The 18115-nt window shown below is 48.3% G+C and overlaps 1 protein-coding gene across 1 annotated transcript in view; it reads right to left on the bottom strand.

The window, feature by feature from the left end:
- The window catches only part of PCCB (propionyl-CoA carboxylase subunit beta), a 548767-nt gene that overhangs the window by 66132 nt on the left and 464520 nt on the right, over window positions 1-18115 (bottom strand). The gene's annotated exons all lie outside the window — the stretch shown is intronic.

Genomic DNA, 18115 nt, shown 5'->3' with positions numbered 1-18115 from the left:
AAATGTACTTGACGACTTTTTCCAAATCGTAAATATGAGGGGTACGACAGCGGCACCACCTCCTATCTGTGATTTGCAATCAAATGTATCAATGATGTCTGACAGCAATTGCAAACCATTGAAAAGTTACCGTCTCCCCAAAGGACGTGGTGTCCCATTTACAAAAGGGAAGCTGCCGTTGGCCAGCTTCCCCTTTGGGAATTCTGCCAGGCAGCCTCAGCAGGCCAGAAAGATTTATTCTGTATTATTTCCTCACTGTTATTTAAAACTGCACAAAGATCTGAATGGGCAACACGTCCACCAACGATGTTGTAAATGTAAAAGTAGATGGGATACACTCTTGCACCTTCTACAGAGCAGATATGTACTGCAGGAGTAAAAGCTATTCTCAAGTTGAGTTACGAGCAGAGCATCTCCAAGACCTAACTTAGCCCAACCTGAGAGACAGAACTCAAACTGCTGTGAGAAATTAACTTCTGGAACGACAACCTCCCCGATCCACTGAACAGAAGTCATTACCCTCATCAAGTACTTTGTAGCAAACACCAGTTCTAAGATATCAGCAGCCATAGATGTGCAGTCTACTATACACGTTTCCTTGTCCTTTGGACGCAGACACATGTATTAAAAAAAGAAAATACCCTACCCCTGGCTCACATTGATGATGGAACAAATTCACCTACTCCATAGTGCTTCTATGAGCGAAAACTCAATTCTGCACAGTAGGACTCATTACAAACATACACCTTCCAATCAAACATGCAACCTGAGATCTGCAATCTTTCAAATTAGGCCCCAGAATTAGAAGGCCACACCAGTGGCAGCAGGGTGATACACAAATCAGAAGTTTCTTAAGTACACCAAAACACATTTTTGGGATGGCTTCAGAGGCAGAATTTGCATCGTCACAGAGGCCAATCGGCTGGTAAAAATGCTCCCATTAAAAAAAAAAAACTTTTTGTAATGATGTAGTGCTCTAGTTACAGATAGGAGCATCATTAACGATTGTTCGAGCTTAATATCTGCTGAAATATAATCCTGAACATTTGGAAGATTTGCAGAAGTCAAAAATAAGGTATTGGAAGAAGCAAGGTCTTTTAATATGAGATGTATCATTTAGAAACAAGAATCAGGAACATAAGCATAACTCGATTTATATATCATATGTGGAGCTCCATTGCTCTCATTTTGTTCTGCATACAACTGTATTGCTCCAACTCTTACCATCTCTTACATACATGTCCTTACATCATAATACTGTACAGAAGACGCACAAGCAAATATTTCTTTTTGGCGCAGTTAACAGTATTAACTCTTCTCTACTTTTTACAACGGTATTTGAAGTATTTTTTAATTAAATTGTAATGAAGCACAAGTTACTTACTTGTGTACCGATATATCTGTAATAAACATTAGTTAGTGATAGATTCCTTAACTTAGAATATCCCCAGGCGTCAGACTGGATCCGGAAAGTTTTCGTCAGCAGTACGCCTGCGCGTCGGTAGGCGTCTTTGTGCAACTCCGGGTACGTCGCAGGCGTCGTAGCCGCTGAGATGACGTTGGAGCTACTTAGACGCACCCACGCGTGCTGACGTCAGTTCTGTACACGACTTTTCCGAACCAGGAACGCAGAGCCATGCCAGAGACCGACTAATGGTGCAATAGAACTAGGGCCCTGAAAGGGATGACCTGAACTCTAGAGAACAGTTCGCAGAACGGGGAGGATGGGCGGGCGGTAAGGAATCTATCACTAACTAATGTCTCTTACAGATGTATCGTTACACAAGTAAGTAACTTGTGCATCTGAAAGAGAAATGTTAGTGATAGATTCCTTACCTTAGAATACATACCAAAGCAATACCAACCCCGGTGGTGGGTCTGCAAAGTGAGAATACACCAGAAAGTCACGGAGAACCGAACGGCCAAAGAAGCCGTCTCTCCGGACTGGACTGTCATGGCAATAGTGCTTAGTGAAAGTATGCAGCTAGGCCCAAGTGGCTGCCTGACAGATGTCTTGCAGGGGGGACACCGCATCCCAATGCTGTAGTAGCTGCTGTTGCCCTGGTAGAATGGGCGCGCAGCACAACCAGAGATTCCTTTTTAGCCAGAGAGTAAAAGGCTTTAATGCACAGTGTAGGAGAGTAGGATCTGCTTCACATGGGTACCCCCACTTGTTGCTGGTGTTTCACTGTTTTTCGACCTTAGTCTGGATGTGGCCCTGCTAATCAGGACCACAGCCTAGCTGCTTCCTCTCTAAAATGGTTTCCATGTAGGTACATAACTAATTGGATTCTGGAGTGCCTTATAAGCCCCTAGTATATGGTATACTATGTACCTAGGGCATAGGTACCTAAGAGGCCTACCAGGGGCTGAAGCATTTATTATACCACCCCTGGGAAGACCTCCAAAATGGCACCACAGGTCTGCTACTGCAGCCTGGGTAAGGGTGTGCTTGCACCCCTTACAGTGGTATAGGCTACCTATATCCACAAATATATACAGACACATACAAACCTATAAGTCACTCCTATGGCAGGCCTTGACAATGCCAAAGGCAGAGTGCTTGGTTTTGTGTGAGAGGGTGCCCAAGCATGAGCTGAGCCCCTCTGCAGCTTTCGGAAATACTTCCTTATGGCTGTTCTGTGATACAGCCATACCATATACTCTTAAGTGCATTATAACCTCGCGGTAAATGCTAACTTTGGAATGGCTGCATCAAAACATGTAATGTTTGGTGTCAAACGCTTTGGAATACTATCCCCCCCCCCGCCAGTCCTGGCGGCGGAGGTAGCATTCCACCCTTCTAGAGGGAGAGACATGTTCACACTGGCTAAACCCGGTAGGACTTTCCTGAGCCCTGGCATCACAAAATGGATGCCTCTGCCACAGACACGGGTCTAGCCTCCTGCTGCTGACCGAAACTCCGGTAGGGGAGGCCTGGACAATAGGTTTCCTGTCGAGGGGAGGTGTGCCCACCGCCGCAGACAGTCTGATGTGTATTGGGGCCGGGCGGGAGCACTCCCTGGTGCTTTGAAGTCCTGCACTGGGGGCACGTTTGGTGTCCCTGTGCATAGCTCAGTTCAAACCAGTTGCAGGGGCTACCTGCCCCTGCTCTGGCGCGAAACTGGACAAAGGAAATGGGTGTAACCACCCCTCTTTCCTGGCCCACCCATAGGTGGGGCCTTAGAGTTAGTCCATCCCCTAAACTTAGTATAAGTATAAGAATACAGTCCCTAGAACTTTAGATTACCCTGGACGAAACTCTGTAACGTACATCCTGGACCTTCGACGTTCTATCCTGACTAGAAGACTGAAAAAATCTCCCTTGGGGTCAAGGAGTGACTCCCCTGCTTGGCAGGCACCAAAGAAGCAAGTGACCGGTCTGCAATTCTGAAGCTCCCGCCGGACGCCGAAGTCTCTGCATCCCCAGAGGTGGATTTCCAGACTTCCCCGAGGCTACCCTGAGTTCACAGCAAAGCTGAGGCCCGTGGCTATCGTGGGTGACGTGGAACCATGACCCCTGGACTCCATGAACTTTTGCAGCAACACTATCTTCCTGGTCCTCCTCGAAGTTGTGCTTTGGGCTCCGAGTAGCCCCAGCCTTGAGTACCTCCTACACCGAAGATTATTGGCCTCCACTCCACGAGTGACCTGTGGGCCAGCTTCAAGTGCAACTGCTCGAGGCTCCCTCGCGATCACTAGCCTGTTGGCTAACAGGTCCCCACGAAGGCAACTCCTTTTCTGATTGGGCTTACCTGGTTGCTCCAGACGTGCCCAGACTTACCTTCGCTGGGTGAGTCCCTCAGACCTTGATGGTCTGCACAGCAGTCCTTTCTCTAAATTCCAGTGACTTGCCGTTGCCAAGGCTTATTGGGTCCATTCTGGTCACCGACACCGCAGCACTCGACAGACTTCGTGGGACAGTTCGAATCCGGCTCGTGGACTTCGTCGACGCCTCCTGGACCTCGTGGCTGAAGAGTCAAGACACCCATCAACTCACCTGAAGCACCCGACATCTGTGGGCATTGGTCCATCCTGACTTCGGTCACTGGCTAGTGACCTAGACTCTGTCCCCTATGCTTTAAGTTTCCTCACATCCTAGATCCAGGCTTGGATCTCTTCGGACACTTCTCTTCACGGCAGCAGCAGTTCTTTGCAGGATTCCATTAGAATCGACGACGCGACCCGACACCAAAAGACACCTATGCACCCGGCTTCCCTGGGTGAGGTAATTTGAGTACTCCAGTGCTCTCGTGGGTGCTAGCCCTAGAACTTCTTAAGTCCAGAAGGGTTTGGTCCAGACTCGATTAGAAGTGACCCTAATTTTTAAATTTCCAAACGCGACATCGCCCATAGAAGATAATAGGAACCCGCGGTTGTGTTTACACACTGTATACAGTCCCCGTGGGTCCCCTGTGTCACTACCTTGGGTGGTTCCTTGGGGTCCCAGCGATTCTAGAGGCAATAGGCCTAGTGCCTGTTCCAGTTGTGGTTCTTATACCACTTTTTTGGTATATCGTTTGGTACGCCTCTAGGGCCCAAACGTGTATTTGTGCTATTACTGATGATTGCTATCTTGTAACTTAAGTACTTCGAACTCCAGTCTCATAAAGAGACTAGAGGGGTGTGTGTTAACCTAAATACATATATTTTAAATATATACCTGGTGTGGTTGTCCTTTCATTTGATCATTAAAGAGATTATAGACTGGTAAAACAAGCTGCTTTACATTCCTTCAAGATTTAGCCTGAAGGCTGCTCTCCATAGCTACCACTAGGATAGCTTTCAATAAAGGTGGTCTTTAACCTCTCACCTTAAGGGGTTGTTTGGACTGATACAAGGTGCCCACTAGAACTAGTGGACAGCATATATCAGGCCACCTTCTCACACACAGGAAAACCCATCGGGAGATAGTCTGCTTGTGCACAGCCCGGCCTTTCTTGGCACCCACGTAGCCAACAAAGAGCTGGTCATTCACCCGGAACTGTTGTGTGCAGTTGAGATAGAACTAAAGCGCACGTTTTGGGTCCAGACGGTGGTGCCTCTACTCTTCTCTTGAAGGGCGCGGAGGCGGAAAGAAAGTGGGCAGAGTGACAGTTTGCCCGAGATTAAAGGCAGAGACTACTTTTGGTAGAAAGGAGGGACGCGGTCGAAGCACAACCTTGTCCGGATGAATCGCCAGGAAAGGAGGTTTACAAGGAAGAGCCTGGAGCTCACAAACCCGCTGAGGTGATGGCCAACAGGAAGACAGCTTTTAAAGTTAATACCCGCAAGGGACAGTTATGAATAGGCTCAAAGGGAGTGCACATCGAGTATGTGAGAACCAGGTTCAAGTCCCATGGAGGCATCACAAAAGGAATAGGAGGGAAAAGGTGAGTAATGCCTTTGAGAAATCTATTGACAACCGGGGACTTGAAAAGAGAGGGCTGATCAGGCAGACTAGGAAAGGCTGAAAGAGCAGAAAGGTAGCCCTTGATAGTGCCCAGAGCAGAGCCCTGCTGGGCCAAAGAGAGAAGGAACAAAAGGACCTCAGAAAGTGGGACAGAAATCTGTTCCACCGGCAGGCGTATACAGTCTTAGTCAAGGGACACCTGGCTGCGAGAATCACATTACAGACTTCAGGAGGCAAGTAAAAAATGGAATCAACTGTCGCCGCTCAATCTCCACGCAAGGAGGTGGAGGCTGGACAGGTTTGGGTGGAGGACAGTCCCCTGTTGCTGCGACAGGAGATCCTCCCGAAGAAGCAGTCGTATCGGGGAATCCACGCTCATACTGAGTAGCTGGGGATACCAAACTCTTCAAGCCCAGTCCGGTGCCACAAGAATGACTTGGTCCCGGTCGCGTCTGATCTTCAGCACTCTGGGTAGAAGTGGTATAGGCGGAAAGGCGTACAACAGACCGCAACTCCACTCACAATGAAAAGCGTCTCTGAGCAAGTGCCGCCCTTGGAAACTCCAAAGCGCAGAACTGCTGACACTGCGCGTTCTCTACGGTGGCGAATAGATCTAACCAAGGTTCTCCCCACTGCTGAAAGAGACCTTGTGCCACCTCCGAGTGAAGACACCATTTGGGATCCAACATACACCTGCGGCTGAGTTCGTCCGCCCTGGCGTTTAGGGTACCTGCCAGGTGTTGAACTGTCAAGGAAATGCCTTGACATTCCAGCCACATCCAGAGACGTAGAGTCTCCTGACATAGGGTCCACGATCCCACCCCGCCCTGCTTGTTGCAGTACCACATGGCGGTGGTGTTGTCTGCAAACACTTGCACTACTACTCACCCCCCCCCCCTTGACAGAGGGAAGGAATGCTTTCAGTGTAAGTAGGATCGCCCTGAGCTCCAAAAGGTTGATATGGAGCTTGGACTCCGCCGGAGACCAGAGGCATCTGATCTCCGCCTCCCCCATATGGCCACCCCATTCCAAGAGGGACACGTCCGTCACTACTGTGTGCTCCGGTTGGGGAAGGGAGAGTGATCTGCCGCTGACCCAACTCTGGTCCGTGAGCCACCACTGCAAGTCCTGTGCAGTGCCCAACGAGATCTGGACGTAGTCTGGCAGGTTTCCCCGATGCTGCGTCCACTGGAACTTCAGGTCCCACTGCAGAGCCCACATATGCCACCTGGCATGATTGATGAGCAGGATGCAGGAAGCCATGAGGCCCAGCAGCCTCAGGGTCTTCCGGACCGAAACCCAGGACCAGGGTCAAAAGATCGGAATCATAGCCCGAATGTCCCGGACTCGCTGTTCGGGAGGATAAACCCGAAACTGCACCGTACCCAGAACCACTCCGATGAAGAGGAGCGTCTGAGAGGGAATCAGGTGCGACTTCGGCACATTGATGGAAAACCCCAGCAAATGCAGGAGGTCGGCCGTGGTCTGGAAGTGGGAGACGACTGCCTGGGGCGAGCCCACTTTCAACAGCCAGTCGCCGAGATAGGGGGAAGACTGAAACCCCGATGTGCACAGATGAGCTGCGACCACCGCCATCACTTTCGTGAACACCCGAGGGGCGCTGGTAAGGCCGAAAGGGAGCACGGTGAACTGAGGGAGCACGGTGAACTGAAAGTGCTCGTGGCCTACCGTGAACCATAGGTAAAGCCGGTAGGATGGGTAAATGAAAATAAGCATCCTGCAAGTCCAACGCTATCAGCCAGTCTTGCGGGTCTAGGGAAGACAAGACCTGAGCAAGTGTGAGCATCTTGAACTTCTCCTTCCGGAGGAAGCGATTGACGTTCCGGAGGTCTAAGATAGGATGCAGACCTTTGTCCTTCTTTGGAACCAAGTAGTAGTGGGAGTAACAACCACGACCTACTTTTGGCGGCGGAACGTGTTCGATGGCCCCCTTGGCCAAGAGGGCCGCAACTTCCTGCTGGAGAAGTGCCAAATGATCCCCCGACATGCGGTGGTACTGAGGTGGCATGGCCGGAGGGGTAGACTCGAAGGGGAGGGAATAGCCCCTTCGAACTATTTGTAGAACCCACTTGGTGATGGCGAATCCTGCCGCCCACTGGCGTCTGGTGGGCCTGAAACACCAGACTAGGAAGGTTTTGAGGCGGCGGTGGTGGATTGACCCGCCCGCTGTCCTCGGAACCCACCACGTCAGTCCCACGTCTGCAGCTGCGCTGAGAATGCGGCTGCGCAGGCCTGCGGTTTTGAAAGGAACGCGATTGGGCGCCTCGACCCTGACCTTGAAAGGAGCGAAAAGCGGACCCCGAGGGAGTGCGCGTGGTGGCGAGACCCAAGGACTGGGCCGTAGCCCGAGAGTCCTTAAAGCGTTCCAGGGTGCTATTCGCCTGGTCACCAAAAGAGGCGTGTGCCATCAAAGGGCATGTCCAACAAAGTGTTCTGAACATCCCCGGAGAATGCAGTTGTTCTGAGCCAAGCGTAACGGCGGAGCGCCACCGTTGAGGAAAGTGCCCTGCTGAGTGAATCGGCCGTGTCAAGTCCACAACGGATAGTGGATTTAGCAGCATCTCTCCCCTCGGTAATGGCCTGGAAGAGCACCGCCCGAGCTTCCACAGGGCACTGAGGCAGCACCTGTGCCACCGTGTCCCACACAGAATGTGAATAGCGGCCCAACAGGTACGCAATATTCACCGCCCGCAACCCATAACTGAAAATCGTTTTCTCAAACTGCTCCAGTTTCTTAGATTCCTTGTCCGGAGGGGCAGAAGGGAATGCGCTCGGCGAGGCAGAGGCCTGGACAACCAGACTCTGAGGCGTCGGATGTTGTGTGAGAAAGCTGGGGTCGCCCGGCGGTGGGCGATGGCGGCGCGCCACACCCTTATCCACAGGAGCCCGTGTTGGGTTTGTTCCAGGGTCTCAACAGGACGTCAGTAAGTGCGTCGTTGAAGGGCAGCAGAGGAGGACGCTGGCTGCAGTACCTCAGTCAGGAGATTGGTCTGGATAGGCACAGAAGAGAGCTCGAGGTGAAGAGCCTCAGCCGCACTACGCAACTCTACAGAAAAAGTCCCTTCCGCCTCCGTAGCCACGGAAGAGGGGGACAGTGTACCAGGATGTGGAGAGAAATCCAGATCCACTGGACCGTCCATATCACCTTCCCATTCTGGCTCATCCTCGCACTGAGGTGCGAGAGGGTCTTCAGACCCCTCCCAGTACCCCCCTTCGTCCACCGGTTGTTGAAGAGGCCGGTAAGGACGAGGTGCCCGGGAAAATGGGACAAACTCCCCACCAAGAAATGGAACCAGGGGGGTAATAGACCAATCCTGGTTCTGCGCCGCACGGCGCCGCATCTGGCACTGCGCCCGGCGGCACCGAGGCCGGATCCAGAGGCGGGGCTGGAGCCAGCGGCACAGCCGCCGCAGGGTATCGTGCCGGCGTAGCCAGGGCCAAAGGTGGTGGCGGCACAGGGGCAGAATCACCCAATGGGTCCACGGGGCCCGAAGGCGCTCCGGAGGGACCCGATGGGCCAAACAAAGGGCTCATGGCGGACAGGTATGCCTGTACTTCGTGCGGAGTCGCGTGCGGGCCCGGAAAGGGCGGGTAGACCGCAGGCAACAACGGAGGCTCCATCTGAGCTGCGGGGGAGTGACCAACTGCCCCCTCCACCACGTCCCGCGACCGGTGAGGGGTAGATGAAGAGCGACGTCGCTTCTTCGACTTTTTATGGCACCTTGACTTACCTGTCCCAGAGTACGACGAGCGATAGTGACGGCTCTGCGACCGATCGCTCGACCTGCCACGGGAGCGGGACCTTGAACAGTGCGGAACTGATTGCCAGACCTCCAACAACTTTCGAGAACGCTCCCGCAAATCTTTCGGCGCCATGGCCCGACAATCAGGGCATGCCTCGGGGTCATGGGCATGCCCCAAGCAGAAGAGACACACCTCGTGCGGGTCCGCTACCGACATGTTCCGACGGCAGACCCTACAGGACTTAAACCCGGGCATCCCTACTGCACCAGGAGTCGAATACTCGAGAAAACAAAAGAAACAAGTTCTCAGAAACCAAGTTAAAACATTAACTAGGGGTACCGCTCTCTCTCGGATCTGTGCTTGCTGGCGTGGAAATAGAAAGAACTGACGTCAGCGCACATGGGCGCGTCTAAGTAGCTCCGATGAGGTCATCTCGGCGGCCATGACGCCAGCGACGTAGGGGGAGCTGCACGACGACGCCTACCGACGCGCAGGGGTACTGCTGACGAAAACTTTCCGGATCCAGTCTGACGCCTGGGGATATTAGAAGGTAAGGAATCTATCACTAACGTGTCTCTTTCAGATGTTATGGTATACTGTATAACAATTCAAAATGATGATATATAACAAACGAATCACCACCAAACTGCAGTAAAAAAATTAACATAGCAAAAAAGACAAATTTAGAAAAACAGAGTACACAGGAAAGATAAACAGAGGATAACGTCGAAAAGCGTAATATTTTAAAATTAAAAACGACACCCAACAAAGAGTAATGCCAAAGCCAGTGTTTCAAATAATGGAAGCCTTAATATAAAAACTAAACACATTTAGAGAGGGGGTATATCCAGCTGGGGTTGTAGATGGCTACTCTTTTTTAGGTTCCAGCACCAGATCCATTCTCATGACCGCTGATACATCAGTGGGAACTGAATATACTTAAAAATGGGGGCTTATGAGTTGCACTCAACTACAAAGTAACAGTGACTAGGAGGAATCAACCCTTAACATTCCCTCCCATTCGGATCATTAAATGCGCCCACCTAAAAGCAGTTATCACCATTGGCCGAGTGATAGAAGACTGATAATAGGGCTAGTAAAGGTACCACGGGTGGTTCCTCCAGATTAGGGCAGGAGTAAGACAGCACCACAGAGAAGTTACAGCATGCACACGATTAAGAGTGAAAGAGAGGCAACCGAGGCACTATCTGAGCTGGAGAGGAAGCTGACCTGTTAGTGGGGAGACATTGAGTGGTGAAGGCGCTGGCAGCAGGACCAGCACTGACACCAGTGAAAGATTTGCAGGGACAGGAAAAGTTATCCACACTGGCTGTGGCTTTAGACATAGGGTTCGAGACAACATCTAGTGCCCCTGTGGTCTCCTTCCTCTGTTGTAGCTTTAATTGCAGACCACTTAAGGAGAGGAGTACAAGAACATTCAATTTTCCCATCAGGTCGAGTGAGGCATTCCCACAAGAGGGGATATTATCAGAAGCAGTGGGCATCTAGGCTAATCAACAGGCCAGCAGTGCTACAAAGAAAGGGAAGAGGGTCAAGCAAAGATCTTTTACATCAAGGGAGACAAAAGAAGCCATGTAATGTCTACAAACTATCGCAAATAGACACTCAAGTGATGATATAGGTGGGCTGGAGGAAGATTTAGAAATCCCATGCCCCATACGGACTTCTTATAAACCGCCTTAACAGCTGACCATTCAACCTGCAAAAACTAAATTTTGTTTTGATACTGAGTTTTGGGAATTAATCATGTTTGCGGGCCTTTATACTATTTCTTTGCCCTTACTACATCTATAGATACTCCTGTAGTCCTGTCTTTCCTAGATGTTCTCTACATACACAAGAGGCTCACTCGATCACTAACTCACATTGTTCCAGACCCTTAGGCACAGTAAAGGCCAGAACGCAGAAAAGGTCCCTTCATCTCACTCAAAGTCCTTCTGCGTACTTTGGTTGACCCGATTCTCAAGGCAGAATATGGAAACTGTAGCACTGAGGAGATAGTTGATGAAACTCATTCATGCAAATAACTTCAACCGAGCCAGAGACTAAGCACGAGGATCCCATGCTGTTGGTGCGTCAGCAGCCACCATAAGCTTTCCATCAGAAACCTAAAATAAACTGGAAAACTGTGGCACAGGGTTTGGAATCTATAGAAGTTCAAGACAGAGTTCATCCTAATTTGAGTGTGTCATTAGGAATATCGAGTGATCCTGTCCACAGAGCCTGGACATTTAAGGGTGATGAACAGAAATTTACTGGAGGGTACGCACTCTAGCTGCGGCCAGGATTCGAGCCCTGGTGCCATTTTACCTTAAAATAAGCACAGGTTTCAAACGGTCAGTTTAGTTTAGATTAGATTACGATGCTTTGGCTGCAAGTCCTACCACAGCTGTTTAGAAGATTAATGGAACATGACATGTCCTAGAAAAGTCTGACCTGCAAGTCAGAACCCCTTTCAGAGGACCACAGGGCAGGCTGGAGTTGCTGGGCCCAACTGTGGTGGTTGAGGCCTTTCATCTCTGATGTCCTGGAGCCTGGATTACTAGGGGATCTGAGCAACTGGGCAAAGTACCCCCTCAGCACCTGACTCTTAGTAGCGCAGATTGAGAAGTCCAAGGCATCTCAGGGAGGGGGAGGGAGAATACAAGCTCAACTTAAAAGCCATCCAGCAACCCCACTAATTGATTGTCCTGTCCAATACTTGCTTTTATGAAAAAAAGAGTTTATCTACTAACAGAGTACAATTCAGCACACCAGAAACAATAATGCAGCACGCTAGCGTTACCTTGGTCAGCTCTCGAGTTCGACTTTCCCTTCTAAGGATCATGGTCATTCCCTATTTACATGTGGTCACATCCTAGCTACTGGACCTTGCGCCGTCCAGGTGATCTCCTCACCACAGCCTCCTCTGGTCTTGGGTCAGACAGAAGGTGGTGCTCCAGACGATTGTTCATGATTCTCCCACGTGATGCCCCCTCACCCACATGGATAACTGGCAGACCCTCAGTCCCAAGTCCTGGTCACAACAAACCGAAATCGTGCTGAGCTTCTCTACGCTGATGTACCTTCAGTTTGACAATTTGGGAGGCTATAGCTCCCATTTTTAAAATCACTTTCCAGACAAAAATGTGACTTAATGTCTCTCTCTTTGAAGTTCCTGTTTTGGGGGTTGCCCAATTTGAAGTGTCTATTCCTCCTAAGAGCAGTCCATCACAGCAGTAGTGTCTCCAAATTGGATAGCCCCAAACATAGGCCAAAGGAGTAACTAGAGGATCACACCTGAATGTCAACCTAAGTGATATGTGCGTCAAAAGATTACAAAGGCCCCAACACTAATCCTTCTGATTATATTATCAACCTATCTCATTCCTGAAAAGTTTCCAGGTTCCTTTGACCAGTGACCGCTTTCAAAATTAAGGAGACATTTTAAAAAGAGTACTGAAGAGCCTGGCTCTTCCTTCCTCTAGTGTGTCTCTCACCCAACTTTCAGAATGCAGCAATCCACAAATCTGTATGGGGGGCTCCTTCACCGCCACATGTGCCTCCAGCAAGCCCTAGTGTTCCTATTAAGGGATGCTCTAGCCCTCATGCACTTTACCACTCAGGCACACATGCATCCTTAGTGCTTCACGCAAAAACACGTGTAGCCGATTACTTACTGTACCACTCCCGGGCACACCTGCATGCCAGTGTGATGCCTATAAACACACATGCGCTGCCTTCATTTACCATTACACTCACCAAATCCTGTACGCACCAGCGAGATGCACATAAACATGCATGTGCTACCTCTGTATAGCGCATATGTAAAGAACAAGGGCGCCCAAAGGAGATCGGTCAGGGACCTTGGGAACTAATTTGTTACAGGAGACAGTGGTCCCTGGGAAGTAAAAGGATATTAGTATAATGAATATAGCCTCAATCAGTGCTATATTTGAGCCAATGTCCAGCCGGACAGAGGTGCTTTTTAATATACAATATTTTAGAACAGTAGTACAGAAGGATGTAAGTTTAAATTACAGTGGGATACAAGCCTGTATCCGAGAACTTACATATCACATGAACAATAAAGTACAAAAGGCTTAGGCAATTTCGTGAATGTTTCTGTCAGTGAGTACTTAAATGGCGAAACATTTGGTATACAAGGGTCACCTTCACATAAATTATAGACAGTAAATAAAATGTGTAAGGCTGACAACTGTGTCGACGACGTTTCGATCCCTATCAAGGGGATATCGGATCATCATCAGGACTAATTAAATAAAATTGCCCGTGAGCAATTGCCTGAATAACATTACAACAAGAGAAATATATAAAGATAAAAAGGTAGAGGGGAAAATAAGAGAGGGAAGAAAAGAAGGTCACAATTAAAGTAATATTTATATTGTAGAACAAACAGTTTTTAGAAAAATATTTGTGCTTAGCACAGAAAGATTGTAATGTCGGATCACGAAGAAGGAAAGGGACTAAATGGCTGCACGTGAATAACAGTGCTCAATAATTGACATACGATGTGCAAAGTCAAGCATTACATTAGACAGTGTCCTCAGAGGTTAAAAGATGGTGACAGTTACTCTGAAGTTACATCAAACAGTGTCTTAGAGACTTTAAACAATGGCGACTGTTGACATTGTCTGATGTATTGCTCAACTGACGGATTAAGCGAAGGTGAGGCAGGGTGGCCCTACAAAGTCCGTGCGAGAATAAAGCATGCAAAGTTCAGGCGGAGATGTGATCAACGTGAACGGGGAATGAGATAAACATGATGGTTACCTCAGAGGGCGTGGTGAATGAGATTTCCGCAGCGCGAGAAGCGGGGAAAATTAGTCCAGGCGAATGCCAGACATCTTAGGTGGTTGAAGGATAAATATCCTGAACCTACACGGGAAAGGAACGGGAGTCAAGAAGATGGAAAGGTGGGTGGGGTGAGAGAGTGAAGAGCAAGAGGAGGGGGCTTACCTTGAGGGTAGATTTAACGTGGAGGAATGAGCCTCACGGTGGAAGATCAGTCTGGAAGAAAGGGTTGGAGTTAGGGCAGGGGGAGATAACCCAGTTTAGAAACGAGATCGGTCGCGTGGTGACAAACACTTACCACATGCAATGATGCGAGTGAATTCCGTGGCCGGGTACGCTGATGGCGAGTTGTGGATGGTGAAGTTGGTGGGGGCGGTGTCATATGATCACAGAAGGTTGATTATGTGATCGGAGGGGAAGTCATGTGACCTGAAAGGGAGCGGACATGTTGGAATGGGGTCAGTGAAGGACTGGTTTCAGCGGCCATCTTGGAGTGGCTTAATACATGCAATAACTGAGAGTGGAGAAGGAAGGGAAGATCGAAAGGGTGAAAGTGTGTGAATCAATAAGCAAACGTCCCATTAGGGATATGCGTTCTGACCATGGGTTCGGACCATGGGTCAAAGCTAGTTATCAGAGGATTGTACAAAAAATGGCACAGTATTATGGTTACAATAATGTTGACCAATCTTCAAGACGATTAAGCCCTGTGTGGATACTGCCCGTTTTCAAAATCCATTTCAGTTCCTCTTTATTCAAGAGTTGAGAGAGATCAGTTCCCCTTGGAGGCATTTTGACAACGCTTATTACTGTCCAACGTATGTCGTCTTCATTGTGGCCCAAACTTTCAAAATGTTCGACCAAAGGTGCATTGGGCGTTTTGCAGCGCAGTCTGCTTCGGTGCTGGCAAATTCTGATTCGGATCTTTTGTGTTGTCTGGCCTATGTAGATTTTCTCACAGGGACAAAGAATTGCATAAATAACATTGCTGGTATTACAGTTACTGAAATCTTTGTGTACATGTTTTATAGTGCCAAATACAAATTCCTTGGAATCAGAGGTGAATCTGCATGCTATACAATTACCGCACTTAGTATGTCCAGACAGACCTGGTAGCGCCCAATAATCATGGAGAGTGCCAGTTGGGGGCGGGCATGGTAGCGCGGCCCTGACTAAATGATCTTTGATGTTTTTATTCTTTTTGAATGCAAAAAGAGGTCTGTCAAGATTGAGTATACCAGCGTTGATCACATTCCAATGTTTCAGAATGCCTATGCGTAACTGGTTAGAAGATGGAGAGAAAGTAGTAACGCATACAATGCGGTTCTGCGTTTTTTTGGGTTTGGGTACTAGAAGGCATTCTCTAGGACAGTAACAGGCTCTTTTGAGGGCATTGCGTATCAGTCTCTTGGATTATCCCCTAATAGTAAGTTTTTCACTTAAAGTTTTAGCTTCTGTGAAGTAATCTTCTTTTAGGGTACAGTTGCGTCGTATACGTAAGAACAGAGTAAGGTAAGGAGTCTCTCAATGCTCTCGGGTGGTTGCTGCTGTATTTAAATAGAGTGTTGCGTTCCGTGGGCTTCCTAAACAAACTGGTGATTAGCTGACCTTCTCTGTGTGTTATATTCAGGTCTAGAAATGCGATGGATGTTTTGTTGTGCAAGAGTGTGAACTTGAGTCCACAGCAATTGCTGTTGAGCCAGTGAAGGAATTGTTCTAGGATGGTATGAGTGTCAGTCCAGATCATAAAAATATCATCTATGTAGCGTTTCCATAGGGAAATTGCAGAGTGGAAGGGGTTCTGATGTACAAGTATGTGAGTAGTTTCAAGGGCGTTCATGTACAGTATTGCCAGATTTGGGGCAAAAACAGCTCCCATTGATGTGCCTTTCGTTTGCTGGTAGAACTGGCCTTCAAATAAGAAAAAGTTTTTGGTGAGGCAGATCTCAAGCAACTGTAAGATGAAAATGGTGGGGACAGCGTGTGGTCTGGGGCGTGTGTCTAGGATGCCTTCAATCACATGTAGCGAGTCAATTTGAGGGATGTTGGTGTATAATGACTCAACATCTAACGTGCAAAGGGTATCAGTGCACGGATCGAAAGAATGGTTTTCAACTAGAATGATCATTTGTGTGCTCTTACATAGCAAGGAGTAGAGGGCACAAAGTCTTTTATGAAGAAATCTACATAGAGACCAAGGGGCTCAAGAATAGAGCCGCAACCTGAGACAATGGGACGTCCAGGTGGGTTGGACTGTTTTTTGTGGATCTTGGGAAGTGTGTAAGTAACAGGCGTGCGCGGTGCTTTGGCGTTGAGAAATTGGTATTCAAGTTTAGACAAAAACCCCTGGTCAAGACCTGATGTGGTCACTTGTAGGATGAGTTTCTGTAGTTCAGCAGTGGGGTTGGTGGGAAGTTTACAATAATGATCTGTGTTCTCAAGTTGTCTTAATATCTCATTCTTATAGCTGGTAAGTTCCTGCAAGACTATACCACCGCCTTTGTCAGCAGGTTTAATGACAATGTCAGAATTCGTTTTAAGTGTGTCGAGAGCCGATTTTTCGGCCAGTGTGATGTTGTAAGGGATAATATGTCGTTCCTTTGCCAATTGTGAAAGGTCATTGAGAACGAGTTTCTCGAATGTGGATATTTCGGGAGGAACCATATTCGAGGAGGGAGAAAATGTGGATGCGGGTCGCAAGGAAGTGTTAGATTTCTTCGGAGGTATGGGGTTCAATAGGAAGTAGCTATGAAGTCTTAATTTGCGAAAAAATCTCAGGACTTCAGTCTGGAGATCAAGGAAGTTAGTGTGAGTGGTAGGTACAAAGGATAAACCTTTATTTAGTATGGATAGCTCTGAATCATTAAGCTGATGTTTGGTAAGATTGAAGATGGGCAATGAATGATTAGGGAGTGTCCCATGATTGGTGGGAGTGGGTTGGTCACTTCAGATGTGCAAAGGGTTAGAGTTAGCCCTGAGGTTGGAATTGGTTACCATGGTTGCAGCGTGTTTGCCGTTCCCCTGGTGGGTTTTGCCAATGGGGCCTTTTCAGTCCACCTCTTTTTTGTGGTTCTTGTTGGCCTCGTCCTAAAAAAGAGGGGTTGCTTTGTGTTCTACTAGATGTGCTGGTTACTTCCCCTGGGTCTGAGTTGTCTGATGAATCAGCTGAGGTATCAGAGAATCCTACTAGATTGTTCCTTCTGTTGAATCTACCCCAGGGTCTAGTGTTGCGTGGGTTGCTATACGATCTATTGAGATAAACGTCCTTGTTAAGATAGGGGTAAGTCCTTTCGATGGAGTAAGATTTAATATCTTTCCTTACTTTGTTTGATTTTTTATTTTGTTCTATTCTAGTAGGATTCTCTGAGACCCGCATCCACATTTTCTCCCTCCTCGAATATGGTTCCTCCCGAAATATCCACATTCGAGAAACTCGTTCTCAATGACCTTTCACAATTGTCAAAGGAACGACATTTTATCCCTTACAACATCACACTGGCCGAAAAATCGGCTCTCGACACACTTAAAACTAATTCTGACATTGTCATTAAACCTGCTGACAAAGGCGGTGGTATAGTCTTGCAGGAACTTACCAGCTATAAGAATGAGATATTAAGACAACTTGAGAACACAGATCATTATTGTAAACTCCCCACCAACCCCACTGCTGAACTACAGAAACTCATCCTACAAGTGACCACATCAGGTCTTGACCAAGGGTTTTTGTCTAAACTTGAATACCAATTTCTCAACGCCAAAGCACCGCGCACGCCTGTTATTTACACACTTCCCAAGATCCACAAAAACCAATCCAACCCACCTGGACGTCCCATTGTCTCAGGTTGCGGCTCTATTCTTGAGCCCCTTGGTCTCTATGTAGATTTCTTCATAAGAGACTTTGTGCCCTCTACTCCTTGCTATGTAAGAGATAGCACACAAATGATAATTTTAGTTGAAAACCATTCTTTCGATCCGTGCACTGATACCCTTTGCACGTTAGATGTGGAGTCATTATACACCAACATCCCTCAAATTGACTCGCTACATGTGATTGAAGGCATCCTAGACACACACCCCAGACCACACGCTGTCCCCACCATTTTCATCTTACAGTTGCTTGAGATCTGCCTCACCAAAAACTTT

Source organism: Triturus cristatus, chromosome 11 (genome assembly GCF_964204655.1).
Source record: "Triturus cristatus chromosome 11, aTriCri1.1, whole genome shotgun sequence".
NCBI lineage: Eukaryota > Metazoa > Chordata > Amphibia > Caudata > Salamandridae > Triturus > Triturus cristatus.
This window is presented reverse-complemented; position numbering and strand designations above follow the sequence as displayed.